The sequence below is a fragment of the Helianthus annuus genome, chromosome 4 (assembly GCF_002127325.2).
Source record: "Helianthus annuus cultivar XRQ/B chromosome 4, HanXRQr2.0-SUNRISE, whole genome shotgun sequence".
Taxonomy (NCBI): domain Eukaryota; kingdom Viridiplantae; phylum Streptophyta; class Magnoliopsida; order Asterales; family Asteraceae; genus Helianthus; species Helianthus annuus.
This window is the reverse complement of record NC_035436.2, coordinates 177826516-177848913: the sequence shown is the minus strand read 5'-3', so window position 1 is coordinate 177848913 and position 22398 is coordinate 177826516. Positions and strand designations below refer to the sequence as shown.

Below are 22398 nucleotides of genomic sequence, written 5' to 3'. Positions count from 1 at the left end.
TATATTGATGATATTTTTAAATCGACACACTATCGTTTTCAGGGTATCAAACCTAAAATACAACGTATCAAGTATCAACACCAAAATTCTATCTTAAACTCCTTTTTAATATAATAATGTTAACTCATAACTTGATTAAATTTATTATAATAATACACACTAAGTGAAATAAAGCATTTATTTTTCCATAGAATCTATCAAAGAAATGTCAACCTTAAAGTATTCCAGAACCCACTACGGAATTATATAACATATTCTTTTACCGTTATGTCTAATCAACAATTTAATACATAATCTATGATAAAGCGTTCACGTGATATCCCAACAATTTAATAAATATTTAGGTTTGGGTTCACCTTGTATAAGTAATTAAGGCATGGTGTTTTAAATTAGGGCATTGTATTTTACTTTACTTTTGCTAAATTGAAAATAAATAGTCTTATCTAATTCAATTTGATCGATAATAATCCCAACTCAGTTATTAGCCAATAATAATCTGAACTGGTCAATTTTTTTTTTTTGTAAAATAGTCCGCCGTTAAAATAGCTTAACGGAGTTAAGTTTTTTTTTCCGAATTACAACCCGATGTTTTAGGGTTTTTGATCAGAACGAGGATACGAGTCGATTGATGTAAAACTTACCTCGAAATACTGCCCCAACCCACGAAAACGATGTTTCAATTCGGGTTTTTAAACTTCCAATTAACAAAAATCAAGCCATTTCGAGCACAATTTCGAGGTAAGTTTTACATCAATCGACTCGTATCCTCGTTCTGATCAAAAGCCCTAAAACATCGGTTTGTAATTCGGAAAAAAACTTAACTCGTTAAGCCATTTTAACGGCGGACTATTTTACAAAAAAAAAATTGACCAGTTCAGATTATTATCGGCCAATAACTGACTTGGGATTATTATCCGCCAAATTGAGTTAGGTGTGATTATTTATTTCCAATTCGCCTTTATTTTTTTACCATGGTCTTATATAAAATAATCATGTGCAGAGAAAATGTAAAACAAGAAATTAACATATTGTGTTTTTAATTTTTTAGACAGTTTTTTTCTTTGTTAATTTTATTTTGAGACCATGGTTTTTCTTCTACATATAGTTGTTAGGACATAGGTTTTAATAACAGTAATTCATATATCCTGAAGTTTTGTCTGGATCAATTATTCTTAGTGGATGATGCAGCGACTCAAAGGATTAAGGATCCTTATCATTACTTACGATTTCTAATAATTGTTCTCGATGTTTTCTAATGATCATGTGCAGGTTACTAACAGAGTGGACTGAGTCTCAGCTAGAATGTCGGGCATAATTCGTTCAAGATGCTGCACGTGCTACTTCCACAAATGGTCATGGGGGCCTGAGCGTGGTCTTCCAAGAATTTCGGACCTAGTTGTTAAGCTTATTCAAAAGGGGCTGATCAAGTGGTAGTTTATACAATTACGATCACACACACACACACTCGCATACATTGCAAACCAGAGCTCTCACAACACACTTACATTCAATTGTACCACACTTGATCAACATCCGAAGTTGTAATCATTTTTATTGTGCAATATAGTTGATTGTGATAGTTTTCACTATCTGAGGTGTCACACCCTAACCAATGGCGGCATCATCGGAGTGGGACGAAATAGATTGCAAGAGATTTCATAACACTATTGGTGACAATATTTAATTCAGCCCATTTTCATTTCATAAAACCAAATTGTCAACATTACATAGAAATTTCAAATAACAACATGTTCGCAACATAACAAAACGAAATTGATACAACATTTTAAATCTAAGACGTCTAAATATGTATCTAGGCATCATCGCTACTTCGTTTCATAGCATCATCATCCTCAACCTGTAACATGTTTAAAATAAAGTTCAATGCAAAAGCAAAGGCGAGTACACGAGGTTTGAAAAAAAGTAGCATAAGTATAAAAGCATTTTCTCGAATCCACATGGCAATTTGTAAACAAGGTAACTAGCATGCATCACAATATGTCAAACCCAAGTGTCCACTAGTATTTAGCATCCCTCGCCACAAACGCAACGAGACCGTTTTAGAATAAAGACTTAACAAGACCCCAACGGGTGGTGTGCTACTCTTATAGCGCTATATATGTTAAGTTGAGGGCTTAGAAAAGTTAATGACATAAAGCATGTAAAATCTAGCATGAACCTAAGTAAACAAGTAGCATGTATAACAGATTGAGATCATAAAGTATGTTTTAAGTGTGTGAGTGTGAAGTTTGTATAATAACATGTTACAACCCAAAGTGTTTTTAAAGGTAAATGGGTCAAGTGTACTCACGGTTTTGCAAGCTTCCACTTGATAAATCCGCGAGAGTTGTTTGTTGATTAGGATGTTGGAACACCAAGTCCTTCTACACGAAGAAAACAAGGCGTATGAGTATTGGATGATAACGGAAGATTAAGGATTTGGAGTTCAAAGTACATAAAATAGCATATAACATAAAGTAATCATCTTTAACACATAATGTTTTAGATGATGTAGCCTAGTACTTTGACAAATGAACACAAATTCGTCATCAAAGGTTTGACTATTTGGAATATACATATAAGTAGTATGTAGTGTTCATTATATCATATAGGTCAAGTAGGAGCAGTGGCGAAGCTTGAGATTTTCGATCGGGGGGGGGGGGTCGAAATGTATATACCCAAAAATTTCTATAAAACGGGGGTTCTAAAACGTATATACCCAAAAATTTCTATACGAAAACTATATACTCTCCACTACTGAGCGAAAAGTTCGGGGGGTCGGCCGCCCCCTCCCGCCCCCACTATCCTTCGCCCATGAGTAGGAGGTAGGAGATAAATCCAACATTTAGAAACCTCTTCGTATCATGGAAGTCATGTAGGAGGTAGGAAGAACAAGTCTTCCATTTAGGTACCTCTAGATGTTCACCACTACACTTGATGTTATGAACATTCAAGGAGGGTCATGAACTTACAAGTAATAATGGAATAAGAACAACTAATCTAGTGAAAACATCAAGCAATGTGTGGATTTTCAAGTAGGATAGCCCAAGCTAATCCTAAATCACACAATCATCAAGCTTTAGGCTTGAACATCACTTGTGGGTTAAACCCTTGAACAAAACAGAAAGTTTGTGAGGTTTACACCTATGATTTTACATGTCTCAACCTTGTTTTTTAAGCCTAACTAACCATAGATGTGGTCATAAGCATAAAGACATAGGTTTGAGATGAGATAACTCAAGTTTAATCAAGTTTAACAAAGTATGAATCAAGAACAGAAAAATCAGTCAAATTTGGAGCCTTTTTGGTGACATTCCAGAACTTGGTTTTCTATGAAAAACATGTGGAAATGTTCCTAAGGTTAATCCAAGTAAGTAGGAAAAATAATCAAGTGAAACGGTTAAGAAATGAGTGAGTTATGCTCACTTTTGTAAGATGTGCTGAATCTGTCGGAACTCCTGGAATCAGCTACGGTTTTGTGTGTTTGAGGGTGAATAGAGATTGTTTAGAAAGTGAAAAATGCTTGGAGGAGGCTTGGGTTATATAGGGGATGGATTAGGGTTTCATTGGGTTGGGTTTTGGAAGTGTTTAGAAGGGTTAATCATTGAAACAAGCCCACAAAACTCAGCCCAAGAGGGCTGTTTTGGGTGCTGAATTCAGCCATATATTTCCTTTATATTTATTTTTTTAAACATTAAAATGTGTAATTTTTGCTGATTAAGTTATGTAATTAATATGTAACAATGTTCCCCTAACTTTTAACAAGGTATAACATGAAATAAAACGCGATTTAACTAGACAAAAAGTGTGATGTATAAGTATGTAACATGATTGTAAGTGACAAGTATATGTGACATATTATATAATTAATCATTGTGTATTTTATGTATTTAAGGTGTATCAATTGTATATGTGTCAAGTATCATGTCCTAACATACATAATCAAACCTGTAATGAGAGTTTAATCAAGTAATTGAACATGGATTCGGTGTTGTAAGAACGAATGAAGTGTTGAAATGATGTAACAAGTATATGTAGCAAGTAAGGAAGTGTTGAATGTGTATAAGTCTCAAAATTGAATAACTAAATGTTTTGTTCGCATGGAACATTTAAGAATTACGAATATACGCTAGTTGTTTATGATTTAAATTTACGTTTATGTGAATTACGAATCATATATCAAACGAATGCACGTATCAATGTATAAACAGGTATAAATGATGTATAAAGATTCATTTCATTACGATCAAAGTCTCAGATTTAAGATGGCTCGAAACGAAATACGATTACAAGGACACGGGACTTCCAAAAATAGAAATACAAACAAGACCTTCTAATTATGGAAAGTACGAAGAAGCAGGGCGTCACAGTCTCCCCTCCTTTAGGAAATTTCGTCACGAAATTTAGGAAGAAGTAATGAAAAGGTACGAATACTTAGTCTTCATATCACTCTCGAGTTCCCAAGCGAATTCAGCGCCACGTTTTCCTTCCCATCGAACCTTAACGATAGGAATTTGACTGCGCCTCAATCTCTTGACTCCTCGGTCTATGATTTCGACGGGTTTTTCCACGAAATGTAAAGTCTCGTTGATTTGAAGATCTTTGAGTGGAACTTGAAGTCCTCCATCAGCTAGACACTTCTTTAAGTTTGAAACGTGGAAGACAAGATGAACGTTGTTGAGTTCTTCTGGTAGGTCCAGTCTATACGCAACCTTGCCAATCCTTTCGAGAATCTTGAAAGGACCAACGTAACGAGGTGCGATTTTCCCTTTCTTACCAAATGGAACCACACCCTTCCAAAGGCTTGCGGCGCTTGTCAGCGTAACTCTTTTGTCGGTTCCCGGCTTTCAGTAAGTTGTCTCGAACCTGTAAAACTTGTCTGTTGTCTCTTGTATGAGCTCGGGACCAGTGATTTAAACTTCACCAATCTCGTGCCAACAAATAGGCGAACGGCACTTGCGACCATACAATGCTTCGAAGGGTGCCATTTGAATACTCGCATGATAACTATTGTTGTACGAGAATTCGATCAAAGGCAAGTGTGAATCCCAGTTGCCACCAAAATCGATTACGCATGAACGAAATATATCCTCTAAAGTTTGGACAGTACGTGTTGGTGCATACATCTGTCGACTTCGTCTTGTATCAAGTCTTTCACTAGATTGTTAGATCAGGGCACGTTGCACGAGAAAATAGGGTTTAGGAATGTTTGAGCTGATTTCGCTTGAATGGGGTTGATTCCGCTTGAAATGACTTGTGACAGTTTCAAGCGAAATCATATCTAACTGATTCCACTTGAAATGTTACTTGTCACTTTCAAGTGGAACCCTTTGTCTATATATAGCCACTCGAGCAGAATCATAAGGAACAGTTCTGGATTTTGATACTGAGGTGCTGCCGGTTTGTTTTCTGCATGTAATCAGTGTTATATCAATCAGAAAGTGGTTTAAAGTGATTTGCAAGCTGTTTCGAAGTCTGTTTTCTACACCTTATTTTCAAAATCAACAAATTTTCACGGTTAAAATCGGCTAATTTTCTCACATATTGTGTAAAACAGTGTATTAACAAACCTGATATGTTTATAATTACACATATTTTTCGTATCAAATTCCTTACATTCTTATGATTTTGGATGTGGTTTTCTCGCGATTTGGATACTTAATTGTTTAAATTATGGATTTGCAGGAATTGATGATGAACCTGCTAATTTCGCGGTGAAAACGGAAGAAAAATGGTGCAGCGAAAGGAACACGGAAAGACGTGTCGGAAAAGCAAGAAAAAAATAAAATAATGTTGTACAGGACCCTTTACGGACCGTAAGACCAGGTCTTTACGGTCCGCAAGGATGAGGCGCGCACCCGGATTGACCTAGTTGCTTACGGACCGCAAGCCTTTCACCATACGGTCCGTAAGCGAGTCGGTTTTCGCAAAAAAAGTTATAAATCAAGGCAGCCGACTAGGGTTTATTCATTGACGCAACACAGGCGGCATTGGAGCATTCTTGGACGATTGTGAGGCATCTTGAAGCTGTGCAAGAGTCTTGGAAGCTTTCGGTTCGAGTTTGGAGCGTTTCGGGTTCGTTAAACATTAGTTTTTCGGTTTCTTTTCGTCTTGAACTATGAATTCAGTTGTTTCCAGACTTTGTTCAGTTGTTTTATTGAATATTATGAGTAGCTAAACTTCACAACTACCTAGGTTTTGATGAACTAGATGATTGTAATGCATATTTGACATGATTTCGGTTATTTGATGTGATTTACATAATCTTTCTTTGATATTGATCTTGATATTGCATGTTGGTATATTTTGATTGTTATTAGTCAATAAATTCAGCGGTTTAGGCACGAAGAAATTCCCCCTAGATTTAGAATTTAATTTAATTCGGTTATCTTAGGATTTTCGGGTTAGGTATTGTGTTGAGAAATTGACCAAGTTGACTAATAATTAAAATCATTATATTAAAACTTGCATCCTCATCTTGTGACTCGAAAGATGATTAGGGTGAGCTAGGTTATTAGCTAATTATTGGTGGGTAGATTGGGTGACCGATAGCTCGGGCTCGTTTATTGCATCGTAATTAGGGTTTCCTAGGATTCCAATTATCAAAGTTGGGTTTGCTTTGCGATTGTGGGATTCTCTCTCAACATTATTGTCTCTGAGGTCAAAAGGATTCTATTTTCGTAGGATTTGGTATCGATAGCTCGAGCCTGTTCGTTCTAGCACTTCACATTTAGTCTTGCTTTCTTGTTTGGGACATCTCTAGCGGGGAGTCAATCGAGGGAAATAGATATTTAACCGTTATCATTGTCACGTTAGCATTGCATGATTCTAGGGATTCGACACCTAGGTAGCCTTTATCTCATATATATTTGATCACAATTTGCTCGCGTGTTTGTTTCGTTTGCTCGTTTTGTTTCCTACGTTTTCTTGCTTATTTTAGTTGTTAATTAATTATTCAAAATCACTCAAAACAAATCTAAAAATTTAACTACTTATTCGATAGAGGTTCAGTATCTAGAGTTTGCATATAGTGTCCACGGATTGATATCCGGTCTTGCCATCTACACTACACTGCGACCGGTGCACTTGCCGATTGTGTGTGGTTTAGGTTATGATTCCATTTTTAAAACTTGTTCGAATTTAATATACACATTTTCACACATCAAGTTTTTGGCGCCGTTGCCGGGGACACTGGCACTTTAGAGAACGACCTGAGTCATCTATTTAGTTGTTTATTTGCTTTCATAGATTTCCATTGCCTTTAGGTGCCTTTTGCTTGCAATTTGTGCCTTTAGGGTTAGATTTGCTTTAGTCTGAGCCCGAGCGAGATTTCCACGAGCGCCTTCGCATTCTCCGAGCTAGTCAGGTACACACTTCATCTTCTACTTCTACTATGGGTGACAACGAAGCCCCAGCTAGGAGAGTCGTCGCGGACTACGCCAGGCCGAACGCGGCAAATGCTCGTTCCAGCATTACCCGACCCGCTATCGGGGTTAATCGCTGGCAGATTCCACCCCAGATCATCACGATGGTTGCGAACACCATCCAGTTCCATGGACTACATTCTGAGGACCCGAATGTCCATCTCTCGCGCTTTTCAGCTATTTGCGATACGTTCCAGGAGCAAGGTGTCACCGAGGATGCCTGCAAGCTGCGCCTATTTCCATTCTCGCTCGCTGACCGCGCCCATGCTTGGTTGGAATCCCTTCCTGCGGGATCCATTACTACTTGGGCCGGTATGAAAGAAAAATTCTTAGGTAAGTATTTCCCTCCTTCCAAAACCGCTCGTCTGAGGAGCATGATCCAAGAGTTTCGTCAAAAGGAGGGAGATTCATTCTACGAGACATGGGAGCGTTTCAAGGAGTTATTACTCAAGTGTCCTCATCACGGATTTGAGGATTGGGCTTTAGTTGAGAGGTTCTATCATGGAGTGACGCCCACTACGAGGAATATGCTGAACACTACTGCCGGTGGCAATCTTCTGACCGCCAAGACACCTGATGAGTGCATGGATATGTTCGAGGATATAGCGATGAGTAGCTACGAGTTTCCTGAGTCTAGAGATTCATCCACTACACATAGAGGAGTGCACAAGGTCGATGAGGTCACCAGGATGCAAGCACAGATTGATGCTTTGAAGCAGCAGGTGAGTGATATGAAGGTACAGAAGGAGCAGTTATGCGAGATATGCACTGGTAGGCATGACACGACCGCGTGTCCTATTGCCCCTACTGAGACACCAGAGCAGGTAGAGTTTGTGGGAAATTGAAATCAGGGAAATTTTGGGGTGCGTTACAATTCGAATTGGAGGAACACCCGAATTTCAGTTGGAAGAACAACCACCCACCGGGGTTTCAGCAACGTCAGAACTTGTTTCAGGACGCAGGAGCAGGATCGAGTTCGGGTACGAATAAAAGCCCCACGTTGGAGGAGATGCTGAGGCAGAACCAGGAGACAATGAAGCAGCATCAGGAGACCCTGGTTCAGCAGACACAGTTACTGACTCAGTTCATGACCAGAGAGGAGGCACGACATCAGGAGAACCAGTCGCGATTCTTGGAGCATGAGTGTCACACCCCAACCAATGGCGGAAACATCGGGATGAGACGAAGTGTGAAGATTGCTCGAGACATCATAACGCTATTTGTGACAATAATTTAATAATCCAAATTTCATTTCCAAAATAAATGTCAAAACATTACAAGAAAAGCAAATAACAACATTGTTCAACATAACATAAACAAAATTGATACAACACTTTAAACCTAAACGTCTAAGTGAGTATTTAGGCATCTTTGCTATCCGTTTTCATTTGATCATCATCAACCTGTAACATGTTTAAAAATACAATTCAATGCAAAAGCAAAGGCGAGTATACAAGTTTGGTACGTACATAGCATAAGTTAAAAAGTGTGATCAATTCCTCATGGCAAGCATATGATTCAAGATAAACCTTAAATATGGCATGTGTCTAACATATCAAACCAAGAAAACGCAATATGCTCAAGACATAACCTCAAGTTTACGGGCGGGTCGTTAATCCTATAGCGCTACATATGTCAAGGTTTGGCTCGTACGAAGTTAATGATAAGTTCAACACATAAGAATAACCCAAGTTTAAAGTATCAAGTCATCACGTATACAAGCATGTTATAGGAACGTTCATGTGTTTAACAAAGTGTTCATGTGTAAGTTAATAGGTAAACATGTTACACCCCAAAAGTGGTAAAAGTAAAAAGGGGGAAATACGAGTATACTCACGGTTTACAAGTGGTGACTTGAAATTCCGAGAGCAAGTTTGTAGATGAATTAGTTCGGAGCACCTTGTCCTTCTACACAAGGAAACGTAGGTGTGTGAGTTTGGCGTATAACGGAAGATTATAGATTCGGAGTTTTTAATATATAGAAAGTAACATAGGTGAAAATAATCATCTTGTACGCATAACTCTTGTTCTTGACACTATTGAAACTCAAAAGAGTTGGTATGATTTCATGGATTCTAAGATCCATTAGAGTCGTAACAAGGGCATGGTCATAGATGATGTAACGTCCACTTAACAAATAACTATTAAGTCATCATCAAGTCTTAGTTACTTAGATGTATACATATAGAATAACTTAGATATTATATAGTTTACAAGTCTTATGATTCAAGCATGAGGTAGGAGATTAATGTCTCCATTTAGGTACCTCTTTGTGTCATAGAATACATACATGAGGTAGGAAGAACAAGCTTCCATTTAGGCACCTCTATTGTTCACCACTACACTTGTTGTTATAAACAACAAGGAGGGTCATGAACATACAAGTATCAAGGTATTAACAACAACTAATCTATAGCAAAACATCAAGTAATGAGTGGATTCTTATGAAGGATAGCCCAAGCTAATCCAACCATCACACATTCAACAAGTTTCACACTTGAACATTACTTGTGGGTAAAACCCTAATTAAAAACAGAAAGTTTATGAGGTTTTAACCTCTGATTTAGATGTCTCAACCTTGTTTTTAAGCTTAACCAACCATGGGATAAGTTGTAAGCATTAGGACATAGGTATGAGATGTGTTGGACACAAGTTGCATAGATTTAAACAAGTTTTTGATGAACATAAAAACAAACAGAAAGTTTATGGACTATTTCGGGGCATTTCCAGGTCTGATTTCTCCAAGGAGAAGTCTAGGAATCGAACCCCATGATTATACAAGCAAGTAGGAAAAAGAATCGAGTGAATCGGATAAGAATTGAGTGAGTTATGCTCATTTTCGTGAAGGGGTGTCAATCTACTCGAACCTTTGCTTTCAGCTACGGTTTGGAGGATGTTTTGAGAGTTTTTAGTGTTGCAAAAGTGGTAGGGAGGCTGGTTATAAGTGGTATTTATAGGGGGAAGGATTAGGGTTTCAATGGGTTGGGCTTTGGAAGTGTTTAGAAGGGGTTACACCTTGAAACTAGCCCACAAAACCCAACTATATGGGGCTGAATTTTGCTGAATTTGGGCTGCCATGTTTCTTTAGTTTTTTATTTTTTTAAAACATTATAATGAGTAATTTTATTAGTTAAGTTGTGTAATAATATGCAACAATGTTTCCCCTAACTTGTAACAAGGTGAAATATGAAATAAAACATGATTTAACTAGGCAAAAAGTGTAATGTACAAGTATGTAACATGTTTGTAAGTAACAAGTATATGTCACATATTTACAAGTTCAACATATGTTTGTAAGTATCACAAAGAAGTATCAAATGATCTCATGATTAATCGTATTATGGTGTATGTATAGTATGTAACAAGGAAATGCAAGTTTTCATTCATGATCAAAATCTCGAGTTTACAACGAGTACTAGAAGGAACGAGTACAATGATACAAAGCTTCCAAAATTAGCAACACGAGTAAGACAAGCTATAAATAGAAAGTACAAAACACAGGGCGTTACAGTCTCCCCTCCTTTAGGAAATTTCGTCCCGAAATTTAGGAAGACTCAGGGAAAAGATGAGGATATTTCGATTTCATTTCGCTTTCGAGCTCCCAAGTAAATTCAGCGCCACGTTTTCCTTCCCATCGAACTTTGACAATAGGAATTCGACTGCGCCTCAATTGCTTGGTTCCTTGGTCCATGATTTCGACCGGTTTTTCTACAAAGTGAAGTGTTTCGTTGACTTGCAAGTCTTCGAGAGGAACGTGGAGTCCTTCGTCAGCTAGGCATTTCTTTAAGTTGGACACATGGAAGACAGGGTGTACATTGCTGAGTCCTTCAGGCAGGTCCAGTCTATACGCAACCTTGCCAATCCTTTCGAGAATCTTGAAAGGACCAACGTAGCGAGGTGCGAGTTTCCCTTTCTTGCCAAATCGAACCACGCCTTTCCAAGGGGATACCTTGAGAAGCACGTTGTCACCTGTCTCGAATTCCATAGGTTTGCGTCCTTTGTCAGCGTAACTCTTCTGTCGGTTCCTGGCTTTCAATAAGTTGTCTCGAACCTGTAAAATCTTGTCCGTAGCCTCTTGTATAAGCTCGGGACCGGTGATTTGGGCTTGACCAATCTCGTGCCAAGAAATAGGCGAACGGCACTTGCGACCATACAATGCTTCGAAAGGAGCCATTTGGATACTCGTGTGATAGCTGTTATTGTACGAGAATTCAGCCAAGGGCAAGTATGAATCCCAGTTGCCACCAAAATCTATTACGCATGAACGAAGCATATCCTCTAAGGTTTGGATAGTACGCTCGGTTTGACCGTCAGTCTGAGGATGGAAGGCGGTGCTAAGGTTAAGCTTAGTACCCATAGCAGATTGAAAAGTTTCCCAAAGACGAGACGTAAAACGAGCATCACGGTCAGAAATGATATCAATGGGCGTCCCATGACGACAGATGATTTCCTTCATGTAGACCTTAGCCAATTTCTCGACTTTGAAGTCTTCACGAATGGGGAGGAAGTGAGCTGATTTGGTCAATCGGTCAACGACGACCCATATGCTGTCATGACCAGCTGTAGTGCGAGGAAGCTTAGTGATGAAATCCATGGCAATGCTCTCCCACTTCCAAACGGGAATTATTGGTTGTTCGAGCAAGCCAGAGGGACGTTGATGTTCAGCTTTTACTTTGGAACACGTAAGACATTTAGAAACGAAGGTGGCTATATCCTTCTTCATTCCAGGCCACCAATAGGAAGTACGCATATCATGGTACATCTTATCGGCACCAGGGTGAATAGAATATTTCGTGTTATGGGCCTCCTTCATCAGGAAATTGCGAAGATCGTCACGATTGGGAATCCAGATGCGATTGAGATAGTATAGAATACCATCGGGTTTGGACACAAGACTATTCTCAGCACCACATTGCATTTCGTTGTAGAGGTTACCCTCATTAACGGATGTATACTGGGCGTTACGTATGCGATTTTGAAGATCGTGGACGAGTTGGAAACAACGGATACTTTGGACGTGAGTTTTACGACTCAGGGCGTCGGCTACTACATTCGCCTTACCCGGGTGGTATTTGATTTCGCAGTCATAGTCGTTTAACAATTCCACCCAACGACGTTGACGCATGTTTAGTTCTTTTTGATTGAAGATGTGTTGAAGGCTCTTATGGTCGGTGAAGACTACACATTTAGTACCATAAAGGTAGTGTCGCCAAATCTTCAATGCAAAAACGACCGCACCAAGTTCAAGGTCGTGAGTAGTATAGTTTTTCTCATGAATTTTGAGTTGCCTCGATGCGTAAGCGATAACTTTGTCACGTTGCATAAGGACACAACCAAGACCAAGGTTTGAAGCGTCGCAATACACGACAAAATCATCGTTACCATCAGGAAGCGTTAGGATAGGAGCATTGCAAAGCATGTCCTTGAGCGTTTGAAAAGACTCTTCTTGTTCGGGACCCCAAACAAAAGGTCTCTCTTTTTGAGTCAAGGAGGTCAAAGGAACAGCGATTTTCGAAAAGTTGGAGATAAAACGACGGTAGTAACCAGCAAGACCAAGAAACGAACGGATTTCGGACGGAGATTTAGGTGCGACCCAATTTTTCACAGCTTCGATTTTTGCGGGATCAACGTGAATACCAAGTTTGTTGACAGTGTGACCAAGGAATTGAACTTCTTGTAACCAAAATTCACACTTGGAGAATTTGGCATATAGGTGTTCAGTACGAAGGAGTTCAAGAATAAGGCGCAAGTGTTGCTCATGCTCTGCTTGCGTCTTGGAATAGATGAGGATATCGTCGATGAAGACGATCACAAAACGGTCCAAGTATGCTTTGCACACGCGGTTCATTAAGTCCATAAAGACAGCAGGTGCGTTGGTCAAACCAAAGGGCATGACCACGAACTCATAATGACCATAACGCGTACGAAAGGCGGTTTTAGGCACATCTTCTTCGAGTACTCGAAGTTGATGATACCCAGAACGAAGATCGATCTTTGAAAAGCAGGTTGCGCCTTGCAATTGATCGAAGAGGTCATCAATGCGAGGAAGAGGGTATCGATTCTTGATAGTAAGCTTGTTGAGCTCACGATAGTCAATACACATACGAAAGGATCCATCTTTCTTCTTGACGAACAACACGGGAGCGCCCCAAGGAGAAGTACTAGGGCGTATGAAGCCTTTGTTAAGAAGCTCTTGAAGTTGACTCGAGAGCTCTTGCATCTCAGAGGGTGCTAAACGATAGGGGGACTTAGCGACAGGCGTAGCGCCAGGCACTAAATCGATGCGAAAATCGACAGAACGAGCAGGAGGAGGACCAGGAAGGTCTTCGGGAAATACATCCGGAAAGTCACGTACAACAGGAACGTCACTTATGCTTGGGCCTTTATCCTTCTTTTCCACGATGTGGGCGAGAAAGGCGAAGGTACCCTTGCGTAAGCACTTGTTTGCCTTGATACATGACATAAGCTTAAGGCCTTGAGAAGGCTTTTCACCATAGACGTGTAGAGAATCACCATTTGGAAGAGGCAAGCGAATAAACTTCTCAGAACAGACAACTTCAGCACGAACTCGCCCAAGCCAGTCCATACCTACTATGACGTCGAAACTACCCATTTGCATAGGTATGAGATCGATTGAGAACGTATGATCGTTAAGGATTAGAGAACAATTGGAGAGAACAGAATTGACATTGACGGTTTTACCATTAGCAACTTCGACAGCGAAAGATTTTGGCAACTTAGAGCGTTTACACTTGAGCAAAGACTCGAATTCTAACGACACAAAACTTTTATCGGCACCAGTATCAAATAGGCATGAAGCATAGACATGGTTAATGAGAAACGTACCAGTGATGACGTCGTTTGCATTTTGAGCCTGAGCTGTGGTGAGAAGGAAAGCTCGACCCCTAGCGGGTTCTTGAACCTGTTGTTGTTGTTGGGGTTGTGGCTGTGGTTGTTGCTGTCGAGGTTGTTGTGGTTGATATCGTTGAGGACACACATTGGCCATGTGGTTGGTATCACCACACGTGAAGCATGCTCGCACAGGGGCGACTTGATTTGGAGCCAAAAGAGCTTGGTTTTGGTAGGCCTGTGGGGGGATACGACAGTATGGCGAGAGATGCCCATACCGGCCACACTTGTCACACTTTCGACAATGAGCGTTTGGGGGGTGATGATATCGGCATTTGTCGCACTTTGGGTGCGTTCCAGTATAAACCTTGCGTTCACCATCGAAAGCAGGCACAGTTTGAAGGGGTTGTGGGTTTGGCGGAGTGACGACCGCGCAGTTTTGGCTTGAAGCCTTCCGCTTCTTGCCTTGGTTTCTCTTAGATTGCTGGGAGGGTTTAGACTCATTAGGGGAGTCAATGGTGGCTTGGTGCGCATTCTTTGTTGAAACCTTGTCAAAGGTTCCATGAAGAACACAATTGTTGTTAAGTTCGGTAGCTATGCGGTACGCGTCTTCAATGGTTTGAGGGTTGGCAGATGCAAGATGGTTTGTTAAAGAAGGTGCAACACAACGAATGAATTTGGCCACGGTTTTGGGGGCGGTTTCTACTTGACCAGGGCATAGAACACTAAGCTGCTTGAAGCGTGTAATCAAACCATCCATGTCACTCCCTTTTTGCGTGAGGTTCCAGAATTCATTTTCCAACTTTTGGAGTTCGTGAGGGGGACAAAAGTGATCCTTCATAAGTTGTTTGAGATCGTCCCACGGCATAGCGTGTGCGACCTCGTTTCCTCTCTTGTTACGCTCAGTTGTCCACCACTCAAGTGCCTTTTCACGAAACACACCGGTTGCATTCAAGGTTCTTAGTTCGTCAGGGCAACCACTTTGCAAGAAGGTAAGCTCGATGGCATCAAACCAGTTCATCATGGCGGTAGCGCCATTCTTACCGGTAAATTCTAAGGGTTTACAAGCCATGAAGTGCTTAAATTGGAAGGTCGATTTGGGTTTGTCGGCCTTTGAGTCGACCGAACCATGGGGTGAATCGGTTTGGATCTTGCTAACAATGTCGGGTAGGACCTTTGCAAATTGTTTAGCCATAAACTTCATACAATCCTTTTGGGACATGGCGGAGGAGGTCGAACCCTTCTTTGACTTGAGTTTCTTGGATGAACTAGAAGACATCTAAAAGATTTGAAAGAGAAGGGAAAGGATGAGACTTTGATCATTAATTGAAAACAAGGTTTGTGTATGCAAAGCAAGTAGATGTTCAATTACCAAGTAAAGTTCACATAAAGCATAAGTTTCCAACACACATTCAACATGTATAGCACATAAGTTGCGAATAGGAAAATATAAATTTAGTTGGTTCATGAGAATTATTATTGTTTGTGATTGCGATAATGTGCGACATGATTAAAACGACATTTCGAAATGAATGACCGTTCAAGTATAAAATCACATATAAATTGAGATACATAAAAGAGAGGCTCAATAAAACATAGGAATGTTTCGGGTAGAGAAACGTCGACAATTCCAAAGTGGGTCGAAAGTCCTTTCGATTTAGAGATATTGTGCTTTGGCCTATAAGTAAGATACTCTCGTCGAGAAGCGATTAACGGTATCTTACCCTTCCGGTTACTACACATCTCTAAATGATTGGAACATTCGGGACTTTGGCGAGAATAAAAAAAATCTAGGAATGGGACTTAATCGACAAGATGCGGGTTTCACCCCTAACTTGACGATTTCGTACCCTAAATGTGGTTGGTACTTGTCGGCCAAAATAAAATTTTGACACTTTGACAAGGGTCCACTAGAGTTGAAATGGAAATTACCATTAAGTTGTGGATGTCACTCCTAGCTTAATGGTGAAATTTCATGCAAAAATAGATTAAAGGTAGAGTGAGAGTCGTTTACCAAATTGTGGGTTTCACGCCTATTTTGGTAAAGTTGTCTCGTTGATGTTACAAGAGTATAAAATAGCAAAAGTGTATTCGTGTTAGCCTTAGGAAAGGCACATAAATTTATTAACAAGAAGTGTAGCTAGGAAGCATGTAAGATAGAGCACAAATGTTTTAAACAACAAATAAGAGACAAAGTTCCTAAAACTATAGACTAGGGCAAAAGCATGGCAATTTTCCTAATTCCCTATAGTTATGGCTCTGATACCAATCTGTCACACCCCAACCAATGGCGGAAACATCGGGATGAGACGAAGTGTGAAGATTGCTCGAGACATCATAACGCTATTTGTGACAATAATTTAATAATCCAAATTTCATTTCCAAAATAAATGTCAAAACATTACAAGAAAAGCAAATAACAACATTGTTCAACATAACATAAACAAAATTGATACAACACTTTAAACCTAAACGTCTAAGTGAGTATTTAGGCATCTTTGCTATCCGTTTTCATTTGATCATCATCAACCTGTAACATGTTTAAAAATACAATTCAATGCAAAAGCAAAGGCGAGTATACAAGTTTGGTACGTACATAGCATAAGTTAAAAAGTGTGATCAATTCCTCATGGCAAGCATATGATTCAAGATAAACCTTAAATATGGCATGTGTCTAACATATCAAACCAAGAAAACGCAATATGCTCAAGACATAACCTCAAGTTTACGGGCGGGTCGTTAATCCTATAGCGCTACATATGTCAAGGTTTGGCTCGTACGAAGTTAATGATAAGTTCAACACATAAGAATAACCCAAGTTTAAAGTATCAAGTCATCACGTATACAAGCATGTTATAGGAACGTTCATGTGTTTAACAAAGTGTTCATGTGTAAGTTAATAGGTAAACATGTTACACCCCAAAAGTGGTAAAAGTAAAAAGGGGGAAATACGAGTATACTCACGGTTTACAAGTGGTGACTTGAAATTCCGAGAGCAAGTTTGTAGATGAATTAGTTCGGAGCACCTTGTCCTTCTACACAAGGAAACGTAGGTGTGTGAGTTTGGCGTATAACGGAAGATTATAGATTCGGAGTTTTTAATATATAGAAAGTAACATAGGTGAAAATAATCATCTTGTACGCATAACTCTTGTTCTTGACACTATTGAAACTCAAAAGAGTTGGTATGATTTCATGGATTCTAAGATCCATTAGAGTCGTAACAAGGGCATGGTCATAGATGATGTAACGTCCACTTAACAAATAACTATTAAGTCATCATCAAGTCTTAGTTACTTAGATGTATACATATAGAATAACTTAGATATTATATAGTTTACAAGTCTTATGATTCAAGCATGAGGTAGGAGATTAATGTCTCCATTTAGGTACCTCTTTGTGTCATAGAATACATACATGAGGTAGGAAGAACAAGCTTCCATTTAGGCACCTCTATTGTTCACCACTACACTTGTTGTTATAAACAACAAGGAGGGTCATGAACATACAAGTATCAAGGTATTAACAACAACTAATCTATAGCAAAACATCAAGTAATGAGTGGATTCTTATGAAGGATAGCCCAAGCTAATCCAACCATCACACATTCAACAAGTTTCACACTTGAACATTACTTGTGGGTAAAACCCTAATTAAAAACAGAAAGTTTATGAGGTTTTAACCTCTGATTTAGATGTCTCAACCTTGTTTTTAAGCTTAACCAACCATGGGATAAGTTGTAAGCATTAGGACATAGGTATGAGATGTGTTGGACACAAGTTGCATAGATTTAAACAAGTTTTTGATGAACATAAAAACAAACAGAAAGTTTATGGACTATTTCGGGGCATTTCCAGGTCTGATTTCTCCAAGGAGAAGTCTAGGAATCGAACCCCATGATTATACAAGCAAGTAGGAAAAAGAATCGAGTGAATCGGATAAGAATTGAGTGAGTTATGCTCATTTTCGTGAAGGGGTGTCAATCTACTCGAACCTTTGCTTTCAGCTACGGTTTGGAGGATGTTTTGAGAGTTTTTAGTGTTGCAAAAGTGGTAGGGAGGCTGGTTATAAGTGGTATTTATAGGGGGAAGGATTAGGGTTTCAATGGGTTGGGCTTTGGAAGTGTTTAGAAGGGGTTACACCTTGAAACTAGCCCACAAAACCCAACTATATGGGGCTGAATTTTGCTGAATTTGGGCTGCCATGTTTCTTTAGTTTTTTATTTTTTTAAAACATTATAATGAGTAATTTTATTAGTTAAGTTGTGTAATAATATGCAACAATGTTTCCCCTAACTTGTAACAAGGTGAAATATGAAATAAAACATGATTTAACTAGGCAAAAAGTGTAATGTACAAGTATGTAACATGTTTGTAAGTAACAAGTATATGTCACATATTTACAAGTTCAACATATGTTTGTAAGTATCACAAAGAAGTATCAAATGATCTCATGATTAATCGTATTATGGTGTATGTATAGTATGTAACAAGGAAATGCAAGTTTTCATTCATGATCAAAATCTCGAGTTTACAACGAGTACTAGAAGGAACGAGTACAATGATACAAAGCTTCCAAAATTAGCAACACGAGTAAGACAAGCTATAAATAGAAAGTACAAAACACAGGGCGTTACAATGAGACTTTCATGAAGAATCAGAGCATGGCTTTCCAGAATCTTGAGAGGACTGTAGGTGCGATGTCAGAGAAGTTGAGTCAGAGACCCCCTGGTGGTCTCCCTAGTAGCACTGAGGGTAATCCAAAGGCCACTGCAAAGGCTGTTACTACGAGGAGTGGTCGAGGAGCTGTAGAGGTGGAGCCGGTAGTCGATGAGGACCCGGAGGTCGACGAGGTGATTGAGATGGAGACCCCTGCTGGCAAAGTGCACCCTAGGCTGCGCCCAGCAAGTACAGCACAGTCCAGCGGGTCTCCAGTAGAGAAGAAGGATGCAGAGAAGGAGCCGATGAGGGTGTACAAGCCGACACCCCCTTACCCTGGTAGGTTAGTGAAGGGTAAGGACGCGGAGCAGTATGGTCGTTTCATGGAGATGCTGAAGAAGTTACACGTGAACATCCCGCTCGTCGAGGCTTTGGCGAAGATGCCGAAGTATGCGAAGTTTTTGAAGGATCTTCTTACGAATAAGAAGAAATTAGAGGATCTTTCGACTGTCATCCTGAGTGAGGAGTGTTCTGCTGTCGTGCAGAACAAGCTGCCAAAGAAAATGACTGATCCTGGTAGCTTTACCATCCCATGTCTGATTGGGAATCTTACTGTCAGCAATGCGCTTGCTGACCTAGGTGCTAGCATAAATCTCATGCCCTATTCCATTTTTTGCTAAGCTTGACCTAGGAGAGCCTTCCCCTACGCGCATGAGTATTCAGCTCGCCGATCGATCGGTGAAGTTTCCTAGGGGCATCGTGGAGAACATGTTGGTGAAGGTCGACAAATTCGTGTTTCCAGTTGACTTCGTCATCCTTGACATGGACGAGGACTCTGAGGTCCCACTGATATTAGGTCGTCCATTCCTTGCCATGGCACGAGCACTCATTGACGTGTACGACGGCAAGTTGACTCTTCAAGTAGATGAGAATGAGGTCACATTCGACATTCAGCGTTCTATGAGGCATACCCAGCAGCATGATGACACTCTATACTTTATCGATACTCTTATGTCACATGTGGGTGGCCTTCTCAGCGAGATTTGTGGGAGAGATGCGTCTGATACGCATGATGCTAGTATGGATGATCAGGGGAGTGAGGTCACTGAGTTAGATGTTGAGCAGGACCCTCTGTTGCAGGCTACCGAGCCTTCCCCTAGATTCGAGGTGTTTGAGGTTATCGAGGAGGAGGAGATTCCGAAGGAGAGACCGTCTGTTGAGGCACCCCCGCCCCTGGAATTGAAGGAGTTGCCGTCTCATCTGGAGTACGCATTCTTGGGCGAGGGATCGCAGTTACCCGTCATCATTTCTGCTGGATTGACGGAGGAGGAGAAGAAGAAGCTGATGAGTGTTTTAAGAGAGCACAAGCAGGCTATTGCGTGGAAGCTGATGGACATCAAGGGTATTAACCCTTCGTTTTGCACGCACAGGATTTTGATGGAAGAGGAGTTCAAGCCGGTGGTTCAGCCTCAGAGAAGGCTAAACCCTAATATGCAGGAGGTTGTGAAGAAAGAGGTGATTAAGTTGCTGGATGCAGGACTGATTTACCCGATTTCGGACTCTGCATGGGTGAGTCCCGTCCAGGTGGTCCCCAAGAAGGGGGGTATGACAGTGATCGTCAACGATAGGAATGAGTTGATACCCACCCGAATCTTCACCGGCTGGCGAGTTTGCATAAATTATCGCAGACTCAATGATGCCACGCGCAAGGATCACTTTCCTTTGCCATTCATTGACCAGATGCTGGAGCGACTGTCAGGACAGCAGTTCTATTGCTTTCTTGATGGATTCTCAGGTTATTTCCAGATCCCTATTGCACCAGAGGATCAGGAAAAGACCACATTTACATGCCCTTTTGGCACCTTTGCGTATCGACGCATGCCATTTGGGTTGTGTAACGCTCCAGCCACATTTCAGCGCTGTATGGTGGCGATCTTTCAGGAGTTGATCGAGGACTCCATGGAGGTGTTCATGGATGACTTTTCTGTGTTTGGGAGTTCCTTCGATCATTGTCTGCGTAATCTCGAGCATGTGCTTACTCGATGTGAGGAGACGAACCTGATGCTTAACTGGGAGGAGTGTCATTTTATGGTTCGAGAGGGGATTGTGCTAGGGCACAAGATTTCACAGGCGGGGCTTGAGGTTGATCAAGCCAAGATTGATGTTATTTCCAAGCTCCCGCCACCTACTTCTGTGAAGTCGATTAGGAGTTTCTTGGGTCATGCGGGATTCTACCGCCGTTTCATCCGCGACTTTTCGAAAATTGCTCGCCCGATGACCCAGCTGCTAGAGAAGGATAGGCCATTCGTATTCGACGATGAGTGTTTGAGGGCCTTCGAGTTGATTAGGGAGAGGTTAGTGAGTGCTCCCATTCTGATTGCTCCCGATTGGAGCCTCCCATTTGAGATCATGTGCGATGCCAGCGACTTTGCTGTTGGGGCCGTTCTAGGGCAGCGTAGGGAGAAACACTTTCATCCCATTTACTACGCTAGCAAGACCCTAAACGACGCCCAAGAAAATTACACCACGATGGAGAAGGAGTTGCTGGCAGTCGTATTCGCGTGCGACAAATTCCGTTCCTATCTTGTGCTGTCAAAGACTATTATTTTCACGGATCATGCGGTTCTTCGGTACTTGTTTGCGAAGAAGGATGCGAAGCCTAGGCTTATTCGATGGATTTTGCTGCTTCAGGAGTTTGATCTAGAGATTAGGGACAAGAAGGGGGCTGAGAATGTTGCTGCTGATCATCTGTCGAGATTAGAAAGCCCCGAGATAGAGAAGACTCGGGAGGATAGGATTGGGGATGAGTTTCCCCATGAGGCGTTGATGTTTTTGAAAGCCCACGAGGAAGGCTTTCCCTGGTTCGCTGATCTGGCGAATTACTTGTCTACAGGTGACCTTGTGGAGGGCATGACGTATCAGCAAAAGAAGAAATTCTTTGCGGATGTCAAGCACTACATTTGGGAGGATCCGTACTTGTTTAGGATCGGTGCGGACCAGGTTATTAGGAGATGCGTGTTTGGGTCCGAGTCGCGCAGCATTCTGCGACATTGTCATGAGGGACCGACTGGTGGCCATTATGGTGCTGCTTATACCGCAAAACGTGTGTTTGATGCGGGTTTTTATTGGCCGACCATCTTTAGGGACGCACATGAGTTTGTGCGAAGCTGTGATGCCTGTCAGAGGACAGGAAATATCTCATCCCGTAATGAGATGCCCCAAAACCCCATTCAGGTGGTTGAGGTCTTTGATATATGGGGTATCGATTTTATGGGTCCGTTCCCCATGTCGAGGGGAACCGATACATTCTCGTCGCAGTGGATTATGTTTCTAAGTGGGTGGAGGCAGAGGCCTTGCCTACGAATGACGCGAGGGTTGTTGTGAGATTTTTGAGGAGGTTGTTTGCTAGGTTCGGGACACCGAAGTCCTTGATATCTGATCGAGGCACCCACTTCTGCAATTCACAG

At 40.8% G+C, this 22398-nt stretch overlaps 1 non-coding gene across 1 annotated transcript; it reads right to left on the bottom strand.

The window, feature by feature from the left end:
- Window positions 1-7786: 7786 nt before the first annotated feature.
- Window positions 7787-7893, bottom strand: LOC118491745. The gene has a single exon (XR_004892190.1). It is a non-coding gene; the product is annotated as a small nucleolar RNA R71 (small nucleolar RNA).
- Between the last annotated feature and the right edge of the window lie 14505 nt (window positions 7894-22398).